This window comes from Carcharodon carcharias, chromosome 8 (genome assembly GCF_017639515.1).
Source record: "Carcharodon carcharias isolate sCarCar2 chromosome 8, sCarCar2.pri, whole genome shotgun sequence".
Lineage (NCBI taxonomy): Eukaryota > Metazoa > Chordata > Chondrichthyes > Lamniformes > Lamnidae > Carcharodon > Carcharodon carcharias.
In genome coordinates this window covers 127,421,596-127,449,003 of record NC_054474.1, presented here as the reverse complement: position 1 = coordinate 127,449,003, position 27,408 = coordinate 127,421,596, and the positions used below count along the sequence as shown (strand labels likewise).

The 27,408-nt window shown below is 43.1% G+C and overlaps 1 protein-coding gene across 4 annotated transcripts in view; it reads right to left on the bottom strand.

Annotated features, from left to right (window-relative positions):
* Nucleotides 1–27,408, bottom strand: part of abca2 (ATP-binding cassette, sub-family A (ABC1), member 2) — a 592,304-nt gene that overhangs the window by 521,131 nt on the left and 43,765 nt on the right. The gene's annotated exons all lie outside the window — the stretch shown is intronic.

Sequence of the window (27,408 nt, the reverse complement as noted above, 5' to 3'; positions counted from 1 at the left end):
AATCAACCTTATATTTTTGTTTATTTAAAAAGTGGACCTTGCTGAACCAAAAGATGGTTGCTACAGGTCGCATGATTCACAAGTTAGCTACAGTTTCTTAAAATTTCCAACACTTACAGGACAAAAGCTCAACCCTCATCCTTGTGGAATCTCACACCACTCATTGTGAGGACACATTACAATCAACGAAACCAGGGTCCAGCATCCAATCTGCAAACCCCTCCAACCCACCCCCAGCCTGGTCCTAAAACAAAGGGAAAGCCATTGTAACTCATTATACTTGCAGAGGCTCTAAAAGCCACCATCAATCTCCTAAGGTGCACAATGGATTTTGACCAGAGGCATAGAAACTGATTGTTAGCTTGCAATTGACTCATTAATGGGCAACATCACATGACCTAAGCTTCTGGCCTTTGGAAAGTTTTAACATTACATTTCTAGAGTCTCAGCTCAGTCTGCTGTTTAAACTCCAGCCTGGAAACCTCAAAAAATGACTCCAACTGACCAACAGCTTGCATCAAGTCTAAGCCTTCTCAGAGCCTGTTTGTCTGGTGGATTACTGCCATCACCTGTTGTGCAGACCAAGTTTCTATATGCCAACCTAATCCTGCTACATCCTCAACAATTTTAAAGGAATTCTGTAAATCCTGCTTCAGCTAACTGAACAAACCTGAACTGTAGTTCCTCCAAGATGGAACCCTCACTGGACTCTGGTAATCACGTGAACTGATATCATGCCTGTGGTTTTTCTTTTAAGTTACTCAAAGTTGTAAAACTTCCTATCTTCTTTATCATGATTGTGCCTGCATACGAATTTGTGACCAGTCCCCGGATTCGAATGTGTGATTAAACTATACTTGTAATTTAACCCTAGTGCTGTGAGTCACTTTAAAAATTGACCTCACAAACTAAAGGTTTGGGAAACACATTACAGCCTATTTCAAAAATTAAAACACCCCTGCTTACTGACAGACAGCGAGAAAATAAAGGAGTTCAGTTTTGCCTCCCTCCCCTGTCCATAACACACACACAAAGAGAGCAATTTAAGATTGTCTGTGGTGCAATGTATTCAACAGTAATTATTTTATTCAACTGTGACTAATATTGGTGACTAATAACAGCGCAGAGAGAACCCACTGTCGGCATTAGATTTGAAAATGTTACGACAGCATGGACAGAAGCATCAATATCAAGTGTGCACAAGGTTTGAAAGTGTTCCAGGAGTCCAGAGAACCCTATAACACTTACTAAACATACTGCACTGGCACTATATCCAATGCCATGTGGTGTCAAATACAAGCATTGGGAGAGTGACTCCTCCCAAGGCACTGCAGGCGATCTCTCATACAACTTCCTTCCGAAGAACCTGTTTTGCATCGACTCAAAGCACAGCGTAAATGAAAGAAAAATATAGATTTCACAGGGATGTTACACAGAACGTGAGGTTAAAGGTTAAAAAGTAATTGTGCCTGGTTGCCGCCCTAAGTGCAGAAAGGCTGTGGATGGACAAAAAGCAGAGGTCCAAAATAATGCCAGCAGATTGATAAAAACCATAAACCAACACAAAAGGCCACTGTGCATCAGTAGTATAGTGTGAAGCCTACTCTACAAAAGGGCAAGTAAAATCCTCACTAATTTTTTCTTCATAATTGGGCTGCAGGGATAGCACTTATTATTTTGAAATAAAGTCTCCAATGGACCAATAAAAAATCCCTTCCACGTATAAAAGTGCAGCTCGTGGCTGTCTGCTATTCTGTACATGCTGACAGAATAGAATAAAAAGGAAGCAGGGGACTAAAATATTTCAATTAACATTCGAAAATTTGAGACCAATTTAATTTGAAAATACACCAATACCAAATATCCTGCCAAGCAACCATGCGATGACAACCCGAGAGCTCTGTCCTGACCTTTAGATCATTTTTGTTTCAACTAAAAATCTCTGGTTATAGTTTCCAACCTATAAATACATAGTTCCGTTTATTTGAGCCCAAACTGGTTTGTTGTTTAAAAACAAATCTTAACACTGCTCCAATTTTCTCTTGGCCGTGCTGCAACCATTTACACCTTCTCTGAATCCATATTTTGGTTTCCATGTTTATCCCATTATCTTCCCCTTTTGCCTTGCACCGTCATCCTTTTGTCGAGTAATCACACCTACCCTTCGCTTTTGTTCCCCATTGCCCCGAACTCTCACCATCTCTTTTCCCTGGCTCTGTTTTGCCAAAACGTTGTTCTTTTCCTACACCTTCCAAGTTCTAATGAAATGGTGAACAACCTGAAACGGTAATTCTGTTTCTCTCTGCACAGATTCTGCCTCACCTGCTGATTGTTTCCAACATTTTCTGTTTTTTTACTTTGAAATTAGTTAGTTGGGTCCACAACTCATGCCAACATCCGCATGAGATCACTCCTCCTGTTGTGATCAATGGCTTATTCCTTCACAGCAATAGGGAGCGAAGGGTCAACCTTCACACAGAAGGAAAAACACAGGCGAGGTGGTGAGTTAAGCCAAATAAAAAGTAGCAAGAAGATGTCAACACTAAACGCAATTCGTTGCATGTGTTGCCATTGGCATCATGCCCAGGAGAAATCTTAAGGCTCAAACCTGTTTAAACTGGCTGTAAGCTTCGGTGTTAGAAATAGTGGATCAACTTTGATGGTTAATTGGACGACTGGAGACAGTTCAAATGAATTAGCTGTTGAGAAGGCCCCAAATCACAATCACCTTGTTTTAAAAAAAGGAACAAATGGAAAAGAGTGAAATGTACTGATTTACTCTTCATTTGGAGCATGCTCCTGAAAATGGAGAGATTTATCTAGATAAGGTGGGAAAGAGAACTAGTAAGCAATTTAATTCTAAACTAGAACAGTGACACGCATTTATATAGCACCTTCAACATAGTAAAACATTCCAAGACATTTCACAAGAGCATAATCAGACAAAATTGACAAGGAGGCAGCATTAGGACAGGTGGCAAAATGCTTGTTCAACGAAGCAGGATTTAAAGATTGTCTTAAGGATGAAGATGCAAAGGTTTGGGGAGAGAATTCCAAAGTTTACAGATAATCTCCATGAACAGCAGAAGCATTCAGTTCTCAAAATGGACCACAACTTGTTTTGTGAGACACATTTTTCTTGTTTTAAAAAAAAGATGTTACGATGATTACTGAAACACAGACATCTGTGAAATTCTCCCATCACACACCAGAAGAAGAACTATTGACTAACAAAGGCTTTCACTTGGGAGAGAGAAAAACTTCAGGAGCTGAAACTACTATGAGTCTACAACCTCTCTCAATCCACCTCTGTATGAAGTTACACAGTATTTAACAGCAATTTGGCTTTGAGGCCTTAAACACCAAGGCCGTGCTTACAAATTACCTGCGAGTCAACAGATAGTAGCTGCACTTTGGGTCCAAGCCTGATGGAGCCATGGGGTAAAGTTTCAAATTTTACTACCTTTTTTGAAAAGATGCTGTGAGATGTTTCCCCTGGAAAGGGAGCTTTACTGAGAATAAGCAACACTGGACAACTCTGCTGACCTGCTCACAAAACAAAGGTGCTTTTTTTTTTGCAACTTTGTGCTGCTCATCAAGGTCCATACAGGCACTACGTGTTGTGCATGGTTAAGACAGTCATGAGCCAGTCACGATGACAATAGCAATTCTGACTGATACCAATTAGTGTAAATAAAAATTAAGATTACAGATGTCGCAGGCAATGGAGCACCAGCATTTACAATCTTTATTTAAACAGCCAATAGATGCTCAGATAGGACAGCTTCCTCATGGAAAATGTAAACAAGCACAAGATGGAACTGGTTGGGTCATAAAATTCAGATATTAAAGACTTGTTCTAGTGAACAATTTTATAATTAATTCCCTTCAGCATTCACATTATTTGAGCTGTTACACAGCACCTGCATTTTATTATAAAGATAAACATTCAAATAAAGTTCCGGTCAATACCCAGTGGTCTCACTTATTTGTCTGCAAATACATTCAAGGTTTTAAGTCATATTTTGGCAAAGGAGCAAAATCACGCAACACACATCAGACATTTTAAGCACAAATTTCATTCCATCTATTCTTTAGTCCTGCTGTTCACTTCTTTTAATTCCCCATTTGAGGAATTGCATTTCCTCCCTCAAATTAAACTCTCCCCTGGTGCAATCATCAAACATTAGTGCCTGACCAGGTGCATTGCTTTTTCAATTCATTCCCAGGATGTGAGCACCACAAGAAAGGCCGGCATTTATTGCTCATTATAGTTGCCCTGTTTGATTAAGCTGAATGGAGTCACTTCAGAGGACAGTTAAGAGTCACAAAAGTACTCAAGATAGGAGCAGGAATAGACCAGATGGCCCATCGAGCCTGCTCCACCGTTCAATATGATCATGGCTGGCCTTTGGCTTCAACTCCACTTTCCTGCCCGTTCCTTATATCCCTCAATTCCAATACACCGAAAATCTGCCTATCCCCAGCCTTAGATATATTCAACAATGGAGCATCTACAACCCTCTAATGATTGACAACCCCTCTGAGTGAAGAAATTTCTCATCTCAATCCTAAATGATCAGCCCTTCTTCCCAAGACTGTGCCCCCATGTCCTAGATTCCCCAGCCAGTGGAAACAACTTCTGTGTATACCCTGTCAAGCCCTTTCAGAATCCTTCATGTTTCATTCTTCTAAACTCTGAAGTAGGCCAAATTTTCTCAGCCTCTCATCAAGAGTGAACCCTCTCATCCCAGGGACCAACTTAGTGAACTTTCATTGTACTGCCACCAATGCAAGTGTATCTGCCCTTAAATATGGAAACCAAAACTGCACACAATATTCAATCACGTTCGTGTTGGCCTCAGTCATATAGGCCAGACCACACATAAGGAAGGTAGGTTTCCTTAATTGAAGTTAATTAGTTGGGCTTTACGATAACCTGATAACTTCATGGTCATCTTTATTTCACAATTAATTCAAATTCCCAAACTGTTATGAATGTTTGAATCTGCACTCTCTGGAATATTAGCCCAGTAACATAACCACAAAATCAAAGAATTTTTGCAATGTAGAAGGAGGCCATACAGCCCATCAAGTTTGCACTGGCTCGCTGAACTACGCCACCACACTATCTGATTCGTTCACTGACTACTTTCCCACTTTTCTCCTATGTGCTATGCGAGCATCAAAAGACCTGTGCACTACACTGAGTTAGGTCAGAAGTTCAGTCTTAAACTCAATAAGGCGCCATGTGTAAAACAGTGCACAATGAAGCGTGTTTTAAAAATTATCAACTAAGCAAGTTGCAGCCCTAACACTCTTGCGCATCAGCAGGACACACATCCATGCCACACTCAGAGCTCCTAATTTCAGTTGTGTCCCTGTGCGGCCCAACAATCAATAGATAGCAATTTCCAACCAGCAAGGGGAAGTGAAATGGAGCATCACATTGTCCACTCTCAGGCACCAAGTGGTGACTTTAGGCTGGCACTGGTAGAAACTTTGAAGCTGGTTGTTCGCTTGTCTGTGTAAATGAAGAGGGGAAATAAAAAATAAGATGCATTTACTCTCAAAATATTAGCAGTGGCCGAGTGTTTAATCGAGATAACTATAAAATCCTCCCGTTGTAAGGAATGAACTTCCCACAGTCATAAAAACGTGTACTTACTACTATAGACAGCAAACACAATTAACACATTACTCAACAGCCTAACCTTGAGCTGAGAAGTGAAACAGAATGAAGTGGCATTAAAACCTGGAAAGATGTAAAGAGGCAATTATAATTTTCTGTGTTGCTAACAGATAAATAGCTTTATCTTAAAACTAGTTTTGAGTCACAAGATGAATCTGGATGTGTAAGACTATTCAGCCTGCTTTAGATCATTCATTCAGTCATTTAGGAGTTAGCTTCTCTTCAACAATCTGACCAGTTTTGCCTTCATTACTTATCCAGAAGTCCATTCCTTGAGTAGATCATTAGCCACAAATTGACCTGTCACCATTTGAACTTGTGTTTCCATTTTTCCTACTTTCAGGGTTTGCCTTTATAATCTCAATGATAGGAATCAGAGTGACCAAGGGCCATAGAGGGACTGCAGGGCACATTGAACTGGTATGTCAATTAATGATGAAAATGTCAACTCAACAATGTTAATTCCACAACCAATGAATCAGGTTTAAGCTTTGCAGTCCTGCCACATCCATTCGTGAACAGTGGTGGGCAATTAAACAACTCACTAGAGTAGGAGGCTCCACAAATATTCCCATCCTCAATGATGGGGGAGCCCAGCACATCAGTGCAAAAGACAAGACTGAAGAATTTGCAACAATCTTCAGCCAGAAGTGTCGAGTGGATGATCCATCCTGGCCTGCTCCAGAGGTCACCAGCACCACAGGTGGCAATCTTCAGCCAATTCAATTCACTAAACGTGATATCAAGAAACGGCTGAAGGCACTGGATACTGCAAAGCCTATGGATCCTAACAATCCGGCAATAGCACTGAAGGCTTGTTCTCCAGAACTTGTCACACCCCTAGCCAAGCTATTCCAGGTATGTCCTGTACACAAAAAGCAGGACAAATCCAACCTGGCCAATCACCACCCCATCAGTCTACTCTCAATCATCAGTAAAAGGATGGAATTGGTCATCAACAGTGCTATCAAGTGGCACTTGCTTAGCAATACCCAGCTCACCGATGCTTAGTTTTGGTTCCGCCAGGGCCATTCAGCACCTGACCTCATTACAGCCTTGGTTCAAACATGGACAAAAGAGCTGAACTCCAGAGGCGAAGTGAAAGTGACTGCCCTTGACATCAAGGCAACATCTGACCGAGTGTTGAACCCAAGCAAAACTTTAGTCAATGGGAATCAGAGGGAAAACTCTCTGCTGGAGTCATACGTAGCACAAAGGAAGATGGTTGTGGTTGTTGGAGATCAGTCATCTCAGCGCCAGGGCATCACTGCAAGAGTTCCTCAGGGTAGTGTCCTCAGCCTAACCATCTTCAGATGCTTCATCAATGACCTACCTTCCATCATAAGGTCAGAAGCGGGGATGTTCGCTGATGATGCACACTGTTCAGCAACATTCATGACTCCTCGGATACTGAATCAGTTCATGTTCAAATGTAGCAAGACCTAGACAATATCCAGGCTTGGGATGACAAGTGGCAAGTAACATTCATGGCACACAAGTGCCAGGCAATGACCATCTCCAAGCAAGAGCGAATCCAACCATCATTCCTTGACATTCAATGGCATTACCATCGCTGAAATCCTCATTATCAACATTACCATTGACCAGAAACTGAACTGGACTAGCCATATAAATACTGCGGCTACAAGAGCAGGTCAGAGGCTAGGAATCCTGCAACGAGCAACTCGCCTCCTGACTCCCCAAAGACTGTCCACCATCCACAAAGCACAAGTCAGTAGTGGGATGGAATACTTTCCATTTGCCTGGATGAGCGCAGCTCCAACAATACTCAAGATGATTGACACCATCCAGATCAAAGCAGCCCACTTGGCTGGCACCCCATCCACAAACATTCACTCCTTCCATCAAAAACGCACAGTGGCAGCTTTGTGTACCATCTACAAAAAACACTACAGGAATTTACCAAGGCTCCTTAGACAGCACCTTCCAAACACACAACCACTATCATCTAGAAGGACAAGGGCAGCAGATACGTGGGAACATCACCACTTGGAAGTTCCCCTCCAAGTCACTCACCATCCTGACTTGGAACTATATCGCCGTTCCTCCACTGTCGCTGGGTCAAAATCCTGGAACTCCCTCCCTAACAGCACTGTGGGGGTACCTACACCACATGGGCTTCAGCGGTTCGAGAAGGCAGCTCACCACCACCTTCTCAAGGGCAATTAGGGCTGGGCAATAAATGCTGGCCTAGCCAGTGATGCCCACACCCATGAATGAATGAAGAAAATGGTGACATTCCATATGTTGTCATTACTGAAGACGATCAAACTCACCAATGCTGATAGGAGGAGAGGCTACCAGGATTGAAGCCTTATTGGTCATTGCAGAAATGATCTTGACTATGATCGAGGCACTCGAAAAAGATTGGATTGCTGATCCTGATGGCCTTTACTGCACCCACACAATGGGAGCTTTATTGTGTGAACTGCTAATTCAAACAGATTTCTTTTAATTGCGCATTTTTGTTTTAGCAAGATTTGTAAATTAGGGAAGTTCCCCAAATAGCGCTGACACCTTTATCGCTTTAGCGCAATTACTTTGCATGTTCAGTATTTTTTTTTAAAACATACCACTGCTTTGCTCACTGCGTCTTCCTACTTCCTTCATTCCCTTGCTCTGGCTGCTTCTCCCTCCTGACCCTCCCACTTGCCACCTTTCCTGATCCCCTCGCTCACCATTTCCTTCTTCACAAACCCTCATTGCTTCCCACTTACTATCTCGTTTGCTGCTCCTCTCCCAAGTCCTCGCTGCGAGCAAGGGCTCGGAAGTTACAGATCAGGAACGTAGCCCACCCTTATTACATGTTTTCTTATGGGAAAGTGATTTTTGTTGAGCATGTTTTTGTTTAGCACGCCATTTTCAAGGAACACATTAAGAGTGTTAAACAAGGGATAGGTGTATTTAATTGAGTTCCAGGATTGCACGCAATGATCTGCATGAGTATAAGAAGAGGAGTAAGTCATTATCTAAGCATTAGCAGTCAGTTATTTAACATAGGCTAGTATCTGAAAAACGGAAGGTCCACAATCAGTGTCAGAATGCCATAGGGAGAACCATGAAGTGTTCAGCTGTATCACTTAATTCAATGTAGAACTAATAATACCATACTTGCCTTAAAAGAGGCTTAATTAAGGCCTTATTTCAAAATTATGGGCCCAGCTTGGTTTCCTTGAATTGTGGGGAATATTGAGCTTAAAAGGGGTATGGATCAGAATAACCCTGAGCCCTATGGGTTTTAGTTATTCAGAAAGGCTCAAAGAAATGGGATTTCTTTCACTGAAGAGGTGTAGACTTTAAGGTAGTGTGACTGAGCTATTCAAAATGATGAAAGGAACAGATTCTGTTTGATTGGACATGTTATATTAACAGGATAGGACTGGCAGCATCATTGAAAATACAAGTTAGGGTAGACGCAAAACAATAGCAAAATAACACCCTGCAGAGACAAAAAGTTAGTTTTCACAAGTTATATCTTCTCTTCCCTCCTGCCCCCCTCCAAAAAGTAAATGAAACACTGGCAATGTGGTAAAAGCTAGTCAATCAGAGTACTCAACTTCCGCGGACAATGAAGGTTGATAACAAAGGCACTCATTTCAGACGAAACGGTCAGGCATGCCTCTACAAGAAGTTTCTGGCTGACCAGGCCAAAGCTCACAGATCCAGGACCAAGGAAGCTCGCAAGAGCCATTGAGAGCACCAACAGGCCAGGAGTGAGGAGATGATCAAAGACAGGAACTAATAGGCTGGAGAGAGAAAAACTATTTCCATTGGTCAGGGAGTCCAGGGCTAGGGGACATAGTCTAAAATTTAAAGCCCCACCTTTCAAGAGTCAAGTTAGGAAACACATGTAAAGGTTGGGATAAGTTTGGAATTCTCCCCTGAAAAATACAGTTGATGCTCGATCAATTATAAATGTGAAATCCAAGTTGGATAGGTTTCTGTTAGCTGAAGATGTTAAGGTTTGTGGGGATATAAAGATTCTGGTCATGGATCAGCCATGGTCTCATTGAATGGCAGAGCAGACTTAAGGGGCTAAATGGCCAAAGCCTGTTCCTGTATCCCTAAGAGTCTGCTCAAGGAAGAAGAGTCTGTAAAATAAACCAATCTCCTTGTATGGGCTTGCAAACTAATTAAACATTGGACATTTCCAATTGCATTTTATGCTTTAGGCATTGTGTTTCATACGGATCGATTACCTGCAGCTGCCCCATTACAGGATGCCAGTTAAGAAGGTTCCTTCAATTACATTCTTACAAACATGATCAATTTCTGAGAATGAAAGTACCCTCCACAATAATAACGGAACAAGCAACTAATGCACTTTCCAATGCAAGATGATTTTTTTTATAGACTCCACCTGAAGCATTGCCGTACTTATACTTGGTGCTTGCTTTGATTGTTTTCTGAGTGAATTCCAAAACTTTTTATTGATTAAACTAAAAAGAATTCAGCTTTCCACCTTTTTCTTCAGTATTATTGTAGTACATATCACCTCCTAATGACAAGTGAAGCAAACCACCCCATCTCACTCTGTGTCACAGCTGTTGATTACAACACTGACAATTATCCTTCTAGGAATGGTGATTCAGTCAAGTAAAGAGGATTTTTTCTTTGCATATGGTAGATCGCAGCATATAAGTTAACCTGGCATACAAGACGACCTCAGTTTCAGCATCAAAAAATCATGCTTTTGCATATGTTCGACATATAAGTTGATGCATCTTTTCATCACGAAATGCTATTCTCGCAAAAGTAGTCGGCCTCAATTTTTCACCCCAGAAATGCATGTTTTGCTTACCTTATACTTTAACTCAGGACATGGGATCAAGCAGGCAATACAGACTGTGTTGCAAAGATGGTGTATGGAAGTTCAAGACACACTCACACAGCGCAGACCCCACATGGCATGGAAAGCAATGAACAGAAATGGATCCTCTAGCAAAAAGAATTGAGCACAAAGTTGTTTTCAAGATAAAAGTCGTTATATTTGCTAACGCATCAAATAGCTGTGCTGCAACGAGGGAATTTGGTGTTAGTGAAAAAACTGGTGCAAGAATAGGAGGAGGAGGAAACCATCCTGAAGAAGATGCTCAAGACCAAATGCGCCAGGAGAACAGGGACCAGCCACTGGACTGGTCTTGAAAAGCATCTATCGGAAGAGGTCCTCGAAAATCATTGGAATGGCTACATCATCACCATAAATGCAGTTAAGTGGGCCAACTGAAGCCCCAAGTCCAGCAAAGATTTCAGACCAATAGCTAGTTGGTGTAGCCACTTTATAGAACAAAATGGTATAGTGTTGCAGCAGAAGACTAAGCTCACTCAAAGACTACCAAGAGACCTCAATTCCAAGGTTACCAGCTGCCAGCTGTTCATCTCAGACAACAGCAAAAACATGAGTACCCACTAAAAAAACATGAGTATCCATTAAGTCACATCAGCAACATGGATGAAATGCCCATGAATTTCGATGTGCCCAACAGCCAAACCGTGGTGTGAAAAGGTTCGAAAACAATTCCATTGAAAACAGCATGACGTGAAAACAAGATTCATGATGATACTGCATGGCCAACAGAACAAGATTAAAGTCTCTGGTAATTTTCAAATGTAAAACCATGTGTAACATCAAGTTCCCTGCAGAGGTTAATGGTTGGATGAATGAGGATATGGATCAATAACATGTGGAATAGGCGGCTCAGTGACCTACGTAAAAAAATAGAGCTTATCAGTGTGGGACATGTTCAGGTCCAAAATAACTGATGAGATCAAGAGATGCTGCCTTAGAAGAAACAAAACCCACATTGCAGTTATACCAGGGAGTCTAAAGTCCATAGTTCAACATTTGGGTGCATGCTTCAATAAGCCCTTTGAGGGTCATGTTTGCATCAAATGGAATAAGTGGATGGTTGATGGAGAAAAAAAGTGGAAATATGCCCCATTTGATGATTTGTGTGGTTTCATCATCAAATCGTGGGATGCTATTAGGGAAATAGTGTCATCAGAACATTCAAAAAATTTGGAATATCCAATTCAATGGGCTGAGAGGACAATGATTTGATGATTTGCTTTGGGGGGATGATTCTGAAAACAAAAACGTCACATCTGATCTAGAATGGGATCCTTATGATGATGCCAGGCCAAAGTGACTCAGAACGAATTTGATGAACTCTGCATCGAATGCAGAGTTGTACATTTTAAAATGCTGTGATTGTGCTAAAGGCATCTTTGTATAGTTAATTCATTGAATAAACCATGTCACATTAGTTTAATAGGAATTACCAGTTTTTTCCTCATGCTTCAAAATGGTGAACACCCACATCAGTGGCTGACATTTTATACTCAGTATATAAGTCGACTCCTGTTTTTGGAGGATTCAAAGGTCCACTTATACATCACGATCTACAGTAAGGTGAATCATAAACCCTGTCTAATGAATGCACGATCCAGAGCAATTCCTTTTACAAACAAATTGAAGACACAAACAACCCTGATGCCTCCATTGGTCATTGCACTGCCCAGTGTAGAACAGAGTCAAACACAGCCAGGATCTCACAGGCACCTGGGAGGAGACAGGTCAGTGAAGAACATGGTCATTGACACCTAGGAGGTTTTAAGCTATGTACAGCAGAGTCACAGACACCTGGGTGGTGACAGGTCAACAAAGAACATGGTCATAGCAACCTTGAGATTCACAGGTCAGCAAGGGACAGAGACAAACCTGACAGGTCACAGGATCAGTAGCTGACCTTAGTTCCTCAGTCAAATGACTGGCTTCATTTTTAATTGATGGTGAAGGGCAGCGAGCAAGGAACAGGAATGGATAGGACCTTCTTCACCAAGAGGATCCTATTCAAGCTGTGTGGTTTCGAGGCTGCGGAGATCTACTGCCTACAGGATTTCCCCAGCGCTGGTTTCTTTGATGTGACCTTCAAGCAAGTGGCAGCTTGTGTCAAACTCCTGAAGGTGTCTGAGGAAAAGAAAGACCTACCAGAAATGAAGATCCTGACGGCGGAGCCGCTTTTTGCTCTACCGTTGCATCAAGAACGGGTTGCGACTGTGCAACTGTACAATCCCTACGTTCCTGTCGTTGACGTGCTCACCTTCCTTACCAGGTACTTCGATAAGGTTGGGAGCTGCACTGAGGTTAAAGATAATTTGGGGATCTGGACATGTAAACTCCAGGTTAAGGTAACGCTCAAGACCGACGGTAAGGGAGCCGTTTTCCACCCCCCATCCAGATTCGCTATCGGGGGAAGCCGTGGGTACCTTGTCTATGCTGGGCAACCCAAACTTTGTCGCTCATGCGGCAAGTCTGGTCATGTGGCGGCCAACTGCAGTGCTGTCCTCTGCAAGAACTGCAAAAAGGAAGGGCACCAGACAAAAGATTGTAAACAGGCTAAGTGCTGCAACCTGTGTGGCGAGGCAAGTCACCTCTACAGGACCTGCCCCAAACGTTGCCGTACTTATGCACAGGCAGCCAAAGCCAACGAGGGGGAAGCAGAAGAAATGCCTCGTGTCACCCCAACCACCAAGGCCCCCAGGGAGAACAACGGGACAAAGGAGGACACAGAGGGAGACAAGGTGGAGGAAAAGATTGGGGCAACAGACAGCCAATCAACAGCACTGCCCCCTGAACCTCCCACTCCTCAGGAGAGCGAATCAACAGAGGAGGAGGAGGCAGCAGTGGGAAAGCAGTAGGGGGAGTGGCAGCTGGTGAAGAGAGCCAAAAGGAAGAAGGGGCTAAAAAGAAACCAAGCCACTTCCCAGACAAGAGTCAAGAGGCGTCTCCTATCCGACATGGATAACAAGAGCAGCAGCTCTTAGGACAAAGAAGTGCCAGGGCGGCGCCAACAGAAGAAGCGGCAAAACGCTAGGGAGTTGGAGGATGACACACCCAAGCTCCAGAACATTGGAGACAATGAGGAGACCAGCGCACCCCAACTTGGCCCACAACCCGAAAAGGCCAGTGCACCACAACCCAGGAATCTGGGAACAGTGAGGCGCTCAGCGCACCCCAGCTCCGGGAAGCCGGGAGCAGCAACGCCCTAGAGGGGGAGGGGATTGGAGAAGCTTCTCCAACAGAGGACATTTCAAACCCCACTCTCTGCACAGACCCCCAGATGCCACCCGAGCAGAACATCTCTAATGGGGAGGTTCAGGACGCTTTCCTCAGCCCATCCCAAGTGAAGCAATTTGAGCACACCACGGGCATGAAGGAGCAGACCAATGGTCTGGAACTCTCAGAGACAACAGGTTCGGTAAGCGACTAACTGCTTTAAAATGGGTGTAAAGATTGTATCCATAAATGTGCGTAGCATTAAATCTACTACGCGATGTGTTGCGACCTTGGATTACCTTGCCAAGGTCAAAGCTGATCTGTTGTTTCTGCAGGAGTATGCGATACCGCACCTCAGCTCCTACAGGCAATGGTCACGATGGTGGTCCCATGGGCCATCGATCTGGTCGGGAGGAAACAACTCTTGTTCCTCCGGCCTGGGGACTCTGCTGCGGGGAGGCAGCTTCACCATCTCCCAGGTTAAGGAGGTAGTGGGCGGGCGCCTCCTCGTAGCAGACGTAATATACAAGAATGCTCCACTCCGGGTAATTAACGTCTACGCCCCGTCACAAGGGGCTGAGCAGCTGGAGGTTTTTCAGCAGCTCCCACTGCTGCTGGCGACCTCCAGGCCGGTCATTCTGGGCGGTGACTTCAACTGCATCATCGATGCGGCTGGACGATCCGGCAGGGCTGACAGCAGATTGGATGTTACATCCAGATCCCTGATGGAAACAGTAAAGGATGCCAAGCTGCACGACGTCTTCAGCAACCCTGCAGATGGAGCGCAGCGTAGATACACCTGGTCGCGGCCTGATGGGTCCGTCTGTTCCAGGATAGATTTCCTGTTTGTGTCCCGTGCATTCACAGTCAGATCCACCGACGTCAAGCTGGTGTTCTTCTCTGACCACTGCCTCCTACTGGCTGACTGTCACTTAGAGAAGGACCTGAGGGTTGGCAGGGGGGCATGGAAGCTAAACGTGCAACTGCTGACCCGAGAGAACATTGAGGAGCTCAAGAGGGATTACAAAGGTTGGAGAACCGTGAAACCCCTCTTTGAGTCACTGACACACTGGTGGGAAGCAATCTAGGGAAACATCAAGAGGTTTTTCATCCTCAAAGGCGTCCAGAAAGCTAGAAAGGAACAGAAGGAAATGTCCCGACTCCAGAAAAACATGCAGAACCTGCTCTGGCTGCGGACGATGGGGGTCGATATCAAGGAGGAACTCCAAGAGGTGAAGAGCCAGCAAGCCTCGCCCTTTGCCTCGGAGGCCTCCAAGATCATCTTCCGTTCCAGAGTCCGCTCCGTGGAGCAGGATGAGACGTGCTCACGTTTCTTCTTCCAAAAGGTACACAGAGAGAGCTCTGTGACCAGCAGCCTGAAGGAAGAAGATGGCTCAGTAAAGTCATCACAGTCCGACATTTTGAGGATCAGCAAATCCTTCTATGCCGGATTGTACGACGTGAAGCCCACAGACAGCACGGCCTTCCAGTCCTTCCTGTCCTCTATCACGGAGGTCTTAGACGACAGTACACGGGAGAGTCTGGACAAAGCACTAACTCCTGACGAACTGACTGAGGCCCTTGAGTCCTTCGAGAAGAGTAAAACTCCCGGAAGCGACGGCTTGCCGGCGGTGTTGTATTCGGCTCTGTGGGACTGGATCGGCCCGGACCTGCTAGAAGCGTACGAGAGTATGCTCCTGGCCGGCAGTATGTCAGAATCCATGAGGAAAGGCATTATCACCCTCATCTACAAGCACAAGGGGGAAAGGGAGGAAATTAGAAATTGGCGACCCATTTCACTGTTGAATGTGGACTATAAAATTCTGTCCAAGGTCATCGCCAAAAGGGTCAAATCCGCTCTGGAATTGGTGATCCACCCTGACCAGACCTGCATTGTGCCGGGCAGGAAGATCTCTGACAGCCTCGTGCTGCTCAGGGATACGATTGCCTATGTACAGGACAGGGGTGTGGACACCTGCCTCATCAGCCGGGATCAGAAGAAGGCCTTTGACAGAATATCGCACACCTATATGGTGGATGTGCTCTCCAAAATGGGGTTTGGGGAGGGAATTTGCAATTGGATCCAACTGCTCTACACTAACATCAGTAGTGCAGTCTCTATCAATGGGTGGGAATCAGATAGCTTTCCTATTAAATCTGGAGTCAGGCAGGGCTCCCTCTCTCGCCTGTTCTTTTCGTGTGTTGCATAGAACCCTTTGCTGAGTACATCAGGAAGGATCCGGGCATAACAGGAGTGACGATCCCAGGTAGTGGAGGCACTCAGATCAAAGTCCCCCTGTACATGGACGACGTCGCCGTCTTCTGCTCGGATCCGCTGTCGGTGCACAGACTTATCCACATCTTCAACCATTTCGAACTGGCCTCGGGAGCCAAGGTAAATCGTGGGAAGAGCGAGGCCATGTTCGTTGGGAAATGGGCTGACCGATCCTTTGTCCCCTTCACTGTCAGGGCTGACGGCCTGAAGGTGCTGGGGATATGGTTCAGAGGGACCAGGGCACGCACTAGAAACTGGAAGGAGCGAGTGTCTATGGTGAAAAGGAAACTGGGCATGTGGGAGCGATGCTCCCTCTCCATTGCGGGTAAGAACTTGGTCATCAGGTGTGAGGCACTCTCGCTGTTGCTGTACGTGGCGCAGGTCTGGCCCATTCCACACTCCTGTGTGGTGGCGATCACCCAAGCCATCTTCCGCTTTATCTGGAGGTCGAAAATGGATCATGTCCGCAGGGACACGATGTACATGCCTCTAGATAAAGGGGGAAAAAACGTGCCCAACATCGCCCTCATACTGATGGCCACCTTTGTGTGTGGCTGCATCAAGCGGTGTGTAAACCCTCAGTATGCAAACACCAAGTGTCACTACATGCTGAGGTTCTACCTGTCACCGGTGTTGCGAAGGATGGGTCTGGCCACGATGCCGCGGAACGCTCCAAGTAGTTGGACCGTGCCGTACCACCTGCCCCTCGTGGGAAAGTTTATGCAGAGAAACACCTTCGACCACAAGTCCATCAGGCAGTGGTCGGCACGTAACGTCTTAAAGGCCCTGAGGGAAAAGGAGAGGGTGGATCCTGTGGGATGGTTCCCTGAGCAGACTGACAAAGTCATTTGGCAGAATGCCTCATCGCCAGAACTTTCCAACAAACACCAAGATGTAGCTTGGCTGGTGGTGAGAAAGGCCCTCCCTGTAAGATCCTTCCTACATGCCAGGAGTCTCACCCCCTCTGCACGTTGCCCTCGAGGTGGCTGTGGTGGGGAAGAGACCGTTGTTCACCTCCTTGTAGATTGTGTCTTTGCGAAGAAGGTCTGGAGAGAGATGCAGTGGTTTCTGTCGAGGTTCATCCCGAACAGTTCTGTGACATAGGACTCTGTGCTCTATGGGCTGTTCCCAGGGACACACACCGAGACAAACATCAACTGCAGCTGGAGGATCATCAACTCGGTGAAAGACGCTCTTTGGTCTGCCCGAAACTTGTTGGTTTTCCAGCGCAAAGTGTTGTCCCCGACCGAGTGTTGCAGACTGGTACATTCCAAGGTCCAGGACTACGTGCTGAGGGACACAGTTAAGCTTGGGGCAGCCGCCGCAAAGGCGCAATGGGGAAGGGTCGCTGCCTAAGACCTTTCTGCCACAGTGCACTGGGGGGCTGGGAACTGTAAAGAGCCCCTCAGGCTGTACAGATTAAAATGAATGTCTGCCAATGATTGAAATATTCATTGTTTGTTCTGATACACCTTGTGATTCATGTTGTAAAAATTGAACCTGTTTGTATTTTTGTAATGGTGATTTGAAATGGTTCGAAATGTTTTTGAAGATTTATGAATAAAGTATATTTTTGCAAAAAAAAGGCTTCATTTTTAATTGTTGCTGTAACATTAAATAGTTGAAGGCAGTTATCGTGGCTCTTGTGCTCAATGCCTCCCCCAGCCCCCAGTCGCCACCCCCCCCACCTAAGTGTAGCAGACAGTTAACACAAGTTACTTGTAACAATTTATATTGCTAGACATTCCCTTGGCATTGCAAATGAGAAATGAACTGCCTCTGTCACACTTGTATTAATGCTTCTTTGTGTCTAGTGTCAATTGGACAGACACATCGGATCCGGACTACTGCTTCTGTGGACAATAAACACCAACATGATCAAATAACTTCTTTCTCTCCAGTAATTTCCATGTAAATCTCACATTCTGCTTATATATCTATCTTGCTCTTCTGCTTATATTTACGTTACTTCTTTACCTGCACTTATGTCTTTCTGAGCTTCTGACTATCTGTGCATCTTTGTTCTTTTTCTCTCTCTTTGATCGCAGGTGGTGGGTGTTGCGGCAGAGAAAGGAATTGTGCAAGACTGCAAGTCACACTTCTCAGGTGACATGTGTGGGAGACACGCAGCTAGTCGGACCTGGGCCTGCTTTCGCTCACTCTTTTGTGTAACCTGCCCCTCTTGGCTGGTGGGACTCTTTTACCCACACAGAACTGAAGATGACAACACAGGGCCTTGATTAGCAATGAGGAAAGCAATTTAGTTGAAAGCAAAAATGTCAGCAAATATTAAACTTATTATGAAGTATTTAGCCAACAGCAAGAATTGATTGAAAAAGAAATCCCACAAAATACTGGGCCAAGCTGGGCTTCTCATGCCTGGGTACTGCTCAATGTTGGGAGCAGTAATGCTGCAAGCATTATCAATTAAAGGTATTAGAAGCAAGTGTTTCATTTTATGATTGATGAAATGTCACAAAAGCATGACTAAATCTTAACAACAGGAAACAGATATGATCCTAACAGATAGTGTAATATCTTTAATAAATTGCAGATATAGGTACATAAATTTGCAGACTCTCTCATTAATGCAGAGTAACTCTTTCAGATTCTTTAATGCTGCGTTATTGTCTATTCTTCATTACTTAATGAAATTTAATGTACTGACTAATTTGTGAAAATTATAGTAGAATTCCAAATAGAGTCTTTTTAAATTAAAGACAGCAGTGAAGTATCACTGTGCAAAGAAGCTGGAAAAATGCCAGGCCATTACTGGCTTGCTGTTAATCTGATTTTCTTTCTCAATCGGACATGTTCTAACATTACCCATTCACAGAAATGAGGGAATAACTTCAAAAACTCAACTTTTATTTTGATCATCAAACTCCCTTGAACCATTTATTTCCACTCATCAGTCATTAACAGGGATAGTGGCTTAGTGATTGTGCTGCTGGACTGGTATTCCAGATGCCAGGACTAAGAATCTAAAGACATGAGCTCAAATCCCACCATCTCAGTTTGTGAATATGATTTCAGTTAATTAAACCCAGAATGAAAAGCTAGTATCAGTAATGGTGACCATGAAATTACCAGATTGTTGTAAAAGCCCCCAGGGTTCACTAATCTCCTTTAGGGACAATTATGTGCAACTCCAGACACACATCAATGTGGTTTACTCTAACTGCCCCGGAAATGGCCTAGCATCAAACCACTGCAACAAAAGAAATTCAGCACAAAGACTGCAACAGTTCGAGGCAGCACATCACCACCCAGTTCTCAATAAAATCCTGGCCTTGCCAGTGTAACACATCCCTTGAATGAATAATTAAAATAAATTAACTTGCACTTATATAGCATTTTTAATGTAATAAAAACATCCCAAGACATCAATCGGGCAATAATTTAACAGCGAGCCAAAAAGTCGTATTAGGACAGGTATCCAAAAGCTTTAAGGTTTCAATGAGCAGAGGAGAGTAATGAAGAGAGTTAGGAACGAAATTTCAGAGTGCAGGGCCTAGGCAGCTGACAGCATGGCTGCTAATGGGAGAGTGATGAAAACCATCCTTGTCAGTGAAGTGCAAATATCTATCAATCTGTCTCATGTGTAGACACTCAAGCACCACAGTGACACTGCAGCACTTTTTAATCTTCACAAAAAGAGGGTTTTTAAATTTGTGTTGTGAGGACATTAAGCTTTCCACATTAAATGTATATTGAGAAGTCATTCACTCAAATAAAGTGACAGAAGTGTGTTGCCATTCATGATGAGGCACAATTCTTTAGCTGCAAAAGGGACACACCATCAGGCCAATAGAATGTCAATTCGTGACCAATTGTGGATCTAAGTTTATTGATATCTCTGAACTTTCTTCTACTGTTTGTCTTTACCCTCTGGGACGCTGTCCTAAATGCTCTTCCCGTTCTTTGCATCCTCAGTAAGTTAAAATCAAAGTTCATCACAAAGACTCTTCCTGCAACACCTTTAAAAACAAATTCAAAATTGTGCATCTCCTAAGTCTTCCTCGCTTCCTGCAATCTACATGTTTTTTTTAAAAATCCCAAGCTGCTCATCAACCAACAAACCAACTGCATTTCAATCTACTGCAGCTTCACTTCTAATTGTTCCAACCTTGGTGATGAGCCATGGCCTTTTACCTGCATTTCTCACTTTAACAAACAGCTTAATGTCTAACTCAAGAAACAAGCGGACACTGCATGAGGAAGTTCTCCGGCAGCTATGTTATGTATGAAAATGACAGGCAGGAAAAGACTGGCTGGTCCATGCACCTTGGCCAAGCTTGATAATTACCATTGCCTGCTGCAATAATGGAACAGGGTGAAAGAATATTCTGCACCTACACAAACACAACATGATACTATTTTTTAAATTAAGAGAACCGGATGATAAAACCTGGAATTCAAACACAGAAACAGAAGGGTAAGGGAACAAAATTATTGCTAGTGAAGGTTAGAGGGAATATTTCCTGTGGCTATTAGTGGGTATATGAATGGATTTCCTTCTACAACAGATAATCCTGCAGTTAACAGGAATTTAATAAACCCAATTGCAAAAGTAGTGGATACTTAAGTGCACGCATCTACTTGTTCTAGAAGGCTTCTTTAATAGAGCAGGATAAATTCAAGGTCAAGAGCACGATTGAGGATTAGATAGGTAAGTGCCATCTGAGATAATCTAACCCTCCATTATTGCAGCAAATTAAATTCCATAAAGGATAATTACTGGTATCATGGCAATGTCCTACCAAGGCAGACACAGGATGAACAATGCAAAACTCATGGTTAAATACATATTCCACCAATTTGTGTCTAAGATACAAGGCAGAGGGAAATTCAGAATATTTCTTCAGGCAGTTGAGTGAGTTCCATGGACTCCATGGTAGAATGGATTGTGCATGGTCTGTGGATGAATAGGCTGGATGATTTAATAGGCTTTGCTCCAATTCCTCATTGCTTTCCATCATATTTTGTTCATTCCATTTCTAATGTAAACCACTTCAGTTAAAAGCAGAACAGGCAAACCACTCTACATTTTCCTGTGCCATGCTTCTTTTTCATTAACATAATACATTAGCAAAACTTAATGGTTTATGCTTACATTAGATGTGCATCTTCATAATTTCAGCCATTTATTCTAAACCAGCAAGTTTTTGTAAGACATTGACTGATTTGATAAGGGAGATTTCGAGGACAGAGGGAGCTACAATCTTTAACTCACCTTCGGGAGGAGTTAAGTGTGTCCTGCCTTCAGTCAGCCCCCAAAGCCAGGTTGTTCCCCAACAATAGGCAGGTCTTCCCATGGAAAATTATATTTAAAAATTATACAATTTTACAATGTATTTTTATTGTGGCCAATGTTGTAAGAAACTGATCTACTTTAATCAATTGGTTTCTCTGAACATTTTTTAAAGTTATACTAAAGTGGGGAAGACAGTGATTTTTTTTTCTCTGCACGCATGGACAGGCAGCCTCTGCCCTCATTGAGCTGAGGGAAGAGAACAATTTTCTCATTCTGAGCACCCAGAAATTACTGAAATTCAGGTTCACACAGGACAGATGCAGAATAAAGCTTATGTTCATATCAGAGCATCATTCTGCCATTTTACAGAAAATTACAAACACAGAAATTGGTCATTAGGTCCAACAGATTTATATCGGTGAACCTGGTCCACACGAGCCTCCTCCCATGTTACTTCATCTCACCCTATCAACATCACCTTCTATTCCTTTCTCCTTCACGTGCTTATGTACTTTTCCCTTAAATGCACCTACGCTATTCATCTCAGCTATTTCTTCTGCTCCACGTTCTAACCACTTTCCTGAATCCCCAATGGATTTATTAGTGACATTTTTATATTTATGGCCCTTAGATGTGGATTCCCCACAGGTTAAAATGTCTTCTCTCAAATCCCTTCATAATTTTAAAAACTTCTGTCAGGATGTCTCTCAGTCTTCTTCTTTCTAGAGAAAAGAATCCAGCCTTCGAACACAGTGAGAGGCTGCCTGCCCATCTCACTTATGCACAGCGTAGTGTGTGTGAGGACACAAACTCATTAGGAACTGGACTGACACTGCCCCAAAGACACTCGCTGCAGAAAGGCAAAACTTGCATCTTGTCTCTTTGGAGTGACTAGAAGCCCAAGCTCCAAAGATGAAATAAAAGCATCCCAAAACCCATTATGACATTCAATTTGCAAAACGTTTCACAATTTTAGAAAAGATAAATTAACCTATGCTATATTTGTTTTGAAGAAGGAAATATTACTCAAATTTCAAGAGCATTCTGAAGAACCTCAGTGCTGAGCACATGCAGTACACGCTGGTAAATACTGTCCGGCAAATTAATGGGCAGAGGCACCTCAATTGACAGTTTAATGGTGCTTCTCTCTAATAAGGATTTGGTTGTTTAAGGAAAACTGTATATCTCTACAATTCATTTCAAGAGCTACAAATACATCTAGCTGAAACAAACTGCAGTGCCCCTGTCAGAAATGCCAGTTTCCAGCAGTCAATTACTGCAGTCTCAGTGATTTCAAAGGATCCATTGCAACAAAATTTAGATCATTGGGTTTATTTGTGGAAAATAATAAATGAGAAGACACTTGAAAAAAGTGTAAGAGGGATTGTGGATACTTACTGAGGTTTCTAATGCTTTCTCCTTGGCCTTTCTGGAAGTACATCATCAACAAAACACAAAAATAAGCAAGGACAAAACGCACAAATAGGCTTACATAACTCTGGCCAAATAGCTGGTTGGCACTGGTAAGGCTCATCGATACCAAATGTCCACTTAAGTAAGGTACTAAAGGGTGACTAATGCCCATGGAACAAATGCCTCAGCAAAGATTCTACAGGAAAAAGAGAGGACAGGAAAGGGGTTGCCAAAAAAGTAAAACAACCATTTCTTACAATCCCACAAATGTGTCAAACACACAATTACAATTCTTTCTTTGCATCAGCTATTAGCAAAGGATGCAACTTTCTATGCCACACTCAAGGGTCCCTACCCAAGTTCCATACCTTTCCCTGTATCTTCCTCCACATTCGATTGATAATCATGGTCTCCATCCCACTCCCATGTCGCTCGATGATCAAATTAGCATGCACCAGGTTATGCACCATGCAGTAGCGTTCCAAGAAATTGTGTGTGTGTGTGTGTGTGTGTGTGTGTGTGTGTGTGTGTGTGTGTGTGTGGGGGGGGGGTGGAGGAGGGTGTGTGTGTGTGTGTGTGTGTGTGTGTGTGTGTGTGTGTGTGTGTGTGTGTGTGTGTGTGTATGTTCAGAGTCTAATAAACTAAACATAAGCTCAGCAAGATACACCCCCCAGAAAATAATCAAATTAATAGAAAGAATACTTTCAGTGATGGCGTTATAACAGGCAATAACAAATCACCCGCCCGATTCGCTTCTTATTTCACCCTGTTACCTTTTTATAAGGTCAAGTTTTGTATATTCTGCGGAGAATGAAAGATCCTAAAGCACCACAGGAGCAATTAAGTCAAGGCAGCCAAACAAGCCAAAGAACATCTGTTCTGCATCGTCAGAGATGCCATGGCTCCTATTTGCTCAATATGTGGTATGGGTCACTAAGTAGTAATTAACTGCATTAAAAATAAAAGCAATGAACTGTAATTAATTATTACAACTACCCATAGGGTGCTACTCACCATTTATAAAATGTTTTAAAGCTCAAGGCCCCAGGAGGATCCAGTTATTCTCTTTGTAAAACACAATCTTTTGCTTCTTTTTTTCTTGTAGAGAGAAAGGTTAGAGATCTGAAGTGCACAGCTTATCATGGGACTCTACCCAAAGATTAAGCTGCCTTTCCCTTTCAAATGCTAAACTGATTTTCTATGCATTTCCCAACATTTTAGGCAAAAATTTACATTCATATAGAACCTCATCCTCAGAGATCTACTTCATATTACCTTTTCAAATGAAGTTACTGTGTCAAGTCAGCAACTATTCATCTGACTGACACAAAATATATGTTCCAGGCAGCAGAAGAGATAACTGATCTATTGGGGAGCAATGGCGGCCAGGACATGGAGAGAAATCCGTTTCTTCAAATAGTGGCATGGGATCTTTTCCCATCTTAACAGGCAAACGGGGCTTTGGTTTAATGTCATATCCCAAGCAACTGTCTCTGTACTGCACTGGAATGTTAGCCTAGATTTTGTGCTCAGATTCCTTGAGTGTGGCTTAAACCTACAGTCCTCTAACTCAGAGGCAAGTTTGTTAATGAGCCAAGCTGACAATACACATTATAGTTGTCTGTTCGGTAAGTATATTAAGCAGTGAGATACAGATCTATCATGATCTGATCGGACACCAGGATTGGTTTAAGGGATTGAATGGTCTACTCCTATGCTCTATTTCTGTGCACATCAAGGCAAGGGATTTTGTTTTACTTGCACAGCGCACTATCACATTAACGTTCAGCATCACCATTCAGCACCCCAGTTAGCACAGTGTTTGAATTTTAATAAATTCCCTCTTAGAACTCTTCCTCAACGCTAAACGATTGAAAAGTATTTGCCCAAAACCACTCGACATCTTTATGACATCTCAGTTTTGTGCTAGTTAAGTTGCTTCAAATGCATTTCACTTTGGACTCTCATGACCAGAAAGAGGACACTTTGACAGTATTAATCTGGGTTGAATTCAAGCCCACATGCAAAAAAGTGAGAGCTATTGTTCCTGCCATCTGCAGCACCCAGTTAGTTTAGTAAAACTGAGCTAGTCTCAGAAGAAATGATTATGGATTCTTCCCACTTCTGACATTTGGTTTTACGGCACCCGTGTTTGACCATTTCTATAACCAAATCAGAAATTCATGAGTCAATAGGATCGCTCTTCGACTGCAAAGACCTCCATGCAGGCAAAGAATGGTTAAACAGGTTTCCAAGCCTAACCTTGAGGCAGGCAATTATATCCTAACTATATTTTCTGTCAGTTATTGGGATTGATCAATTTTTTTCAAAGCCCCACAAATTATGCAAAGGATATCACAAAATGTGAATTCAGCATATGAAGCAGAAAGTTGCTACGATGGTACAGAGGCTCTAGTTAATCCAGGTATTGTTTGTATTGAAGGGTCAAGGCCACTTAACAGGTTTACAAGCAAGGTGCACTGTATACGAGTTTGGTGTCTGTTCAAATGTCACAATTTTGCACTGTAGCAAACATCACTGCTATAGAAATTATGGACTTAGTAGCATTCTTTCAACAGCAGTAACTTCAACCCAGAGAATAAACTTGCTATAGCTCTAGGCTCCACTAGATTCAGACAGGAGCATGGCTACAGTCAGTCAAACACTCACAAGGTCAGACTCATCAGTTCACCGACATACAGCCAACCTCCCAGAATTTAAGATCACCACAACGTATCAGTAATGGCATTTGCATTTATCTGGATTCCACCTGACCCAGTGGGAAGTTGCTCACATACAATGATGACAACAGAGCATCAGCAAGCATAGGATTCCTGGTCCATGCAGAACCCACGTACAAAATTGCAAATCAAGCATGAAGTTCTGTCGAAGGGTCATGAGGACTCGAAACGTCAACTCTTTTCTTCTCCGCCGATGCTGCCGGACCTGCTGAGTTTTTCCAGGTAATTCTGTTTTTGTTATGAAGTCCATTATCCGATTTTAAGCTATAACACATTATCCAGTCAATCCACTATCAGATCCAGCCAGGGATTTTGTTTAAATTAGGATGGAATGAATGATTGAAAGGAATGTGCACAATACATTTGTAAAATGTTTGGAACCACTTGATATTCCCACTTGTGGAAAAGACCAAAACTATGGACCATAAATGTAAGTTAGGCATTTAAAAAATCCAATAAAGAATTCAGGAAAAACTCTTTACCTCAGAGAGTGCTGAGAATCTGGAACCCGCTACAAGGCAGGATTGAGATGAATATCATGGACAACTTTAAAGGGAGGCTATACCAGTGTGTAAGTAAAAGCAATAGAAGGATATGTCAATAAGACTAGATGAAGTAAACGATTGGGAAGAGGCCCACGTAAAACATAAATATCGGCATAAGGTGTGATTGGGTCTAATGACTTGCATCTGTCCAGTAAATTCTTTGCAACAATTCAAATTAAATGAAAAATATACAACTAGTGCATCAATTGCCTCATCAGAATTCAGCAACTCACAGTCACCTCCTTAACTTCAAGGCATATAATCAGTTGTAGCTTTAAGTAGAGTTCATTACATTAAGAACAGATCTTGTTTCCATGTCAGGAGGTGGTGAAAAGTGGACCCCTCAAGGAAGAGTGAGCCTCTGGAATAGACTGCTTCCTCATGTGATGGATGACAAATCATCAAATTTCTTCTGGCAGGAGCTAAACTAGCTCCTGGTTGAGGCTGAGACCGCCTCGTACTAGAGGTAGGTACTGGAAAAGTTTGTAAAGGCTTGAATGATTTCCGAGGCAAGCTGTGACGGCCTAAGTCATTCAGACATCTTTATTTCAAATTGGCCTGGGTTTTTAATCTGTTTTTTTGTCTCTCCCCAGACAGCACAAGGCATTGGGACAGGCTGGGTGGGTGAGAGGGTCTTTTTCTGTCTGCCATTGTTCATATGTCCATAGCACAGATTTTTCAGGTGTGGAGATGCAACCAAGTGAGTGAACCTTTCCCTGGCATCATCTCCTCCATTTCTCTGACTAGAAAGTGACTATTACAAAAGCATCACCATTCATCGATTGTGCTCAAAATCCAGACCAGTGCAAGGGGAGCTGGTGGTACCTGCTTGTTTAGTAGTGCATTTAAATTGTATAGGTTTAGTATTGACTGTCCAACTAGAGTGAAAATTAGGGTATCATGATACAAACCAACTCTGAAACAAAGTGGACTGAGACTACCTCCTCCTGGCAATCTCACTACTCTTGTCAGCCTGACATTGGAATAATCATATTACAGATGTGCTCTTATATTACTTCTATTGCCTTGTTGCTCCCAACTCTGTAACCTTGCCCATCCTTACAACTCTGGCTTCCTGCGCACTCCCCACTTCATTAACCACACCTAGATGGCTGTGCCTATAGCCATCAGCACCGTAAAGCCCTGAAATTCCTTCCCCAAACTTCTCTCTCCTACTTGAACTCTACTGCTTTGAGCAAACTTTCAGTCACTATTTTAATATCTTCTTCTTTGGCTCAGTGTCCAATTAACCATCTGTGAACAAAAATGTGCATTTATGTGGCACTTTTAAACATAACAATACACCCAAAGTAACTTCACAAAAGCATAATTGAACAAAATTTGACTCCAAGCTATACAAAGAGAATTAGGAGGTGTGGCACTTGGTCGAAGAGGTCGGTTTTAA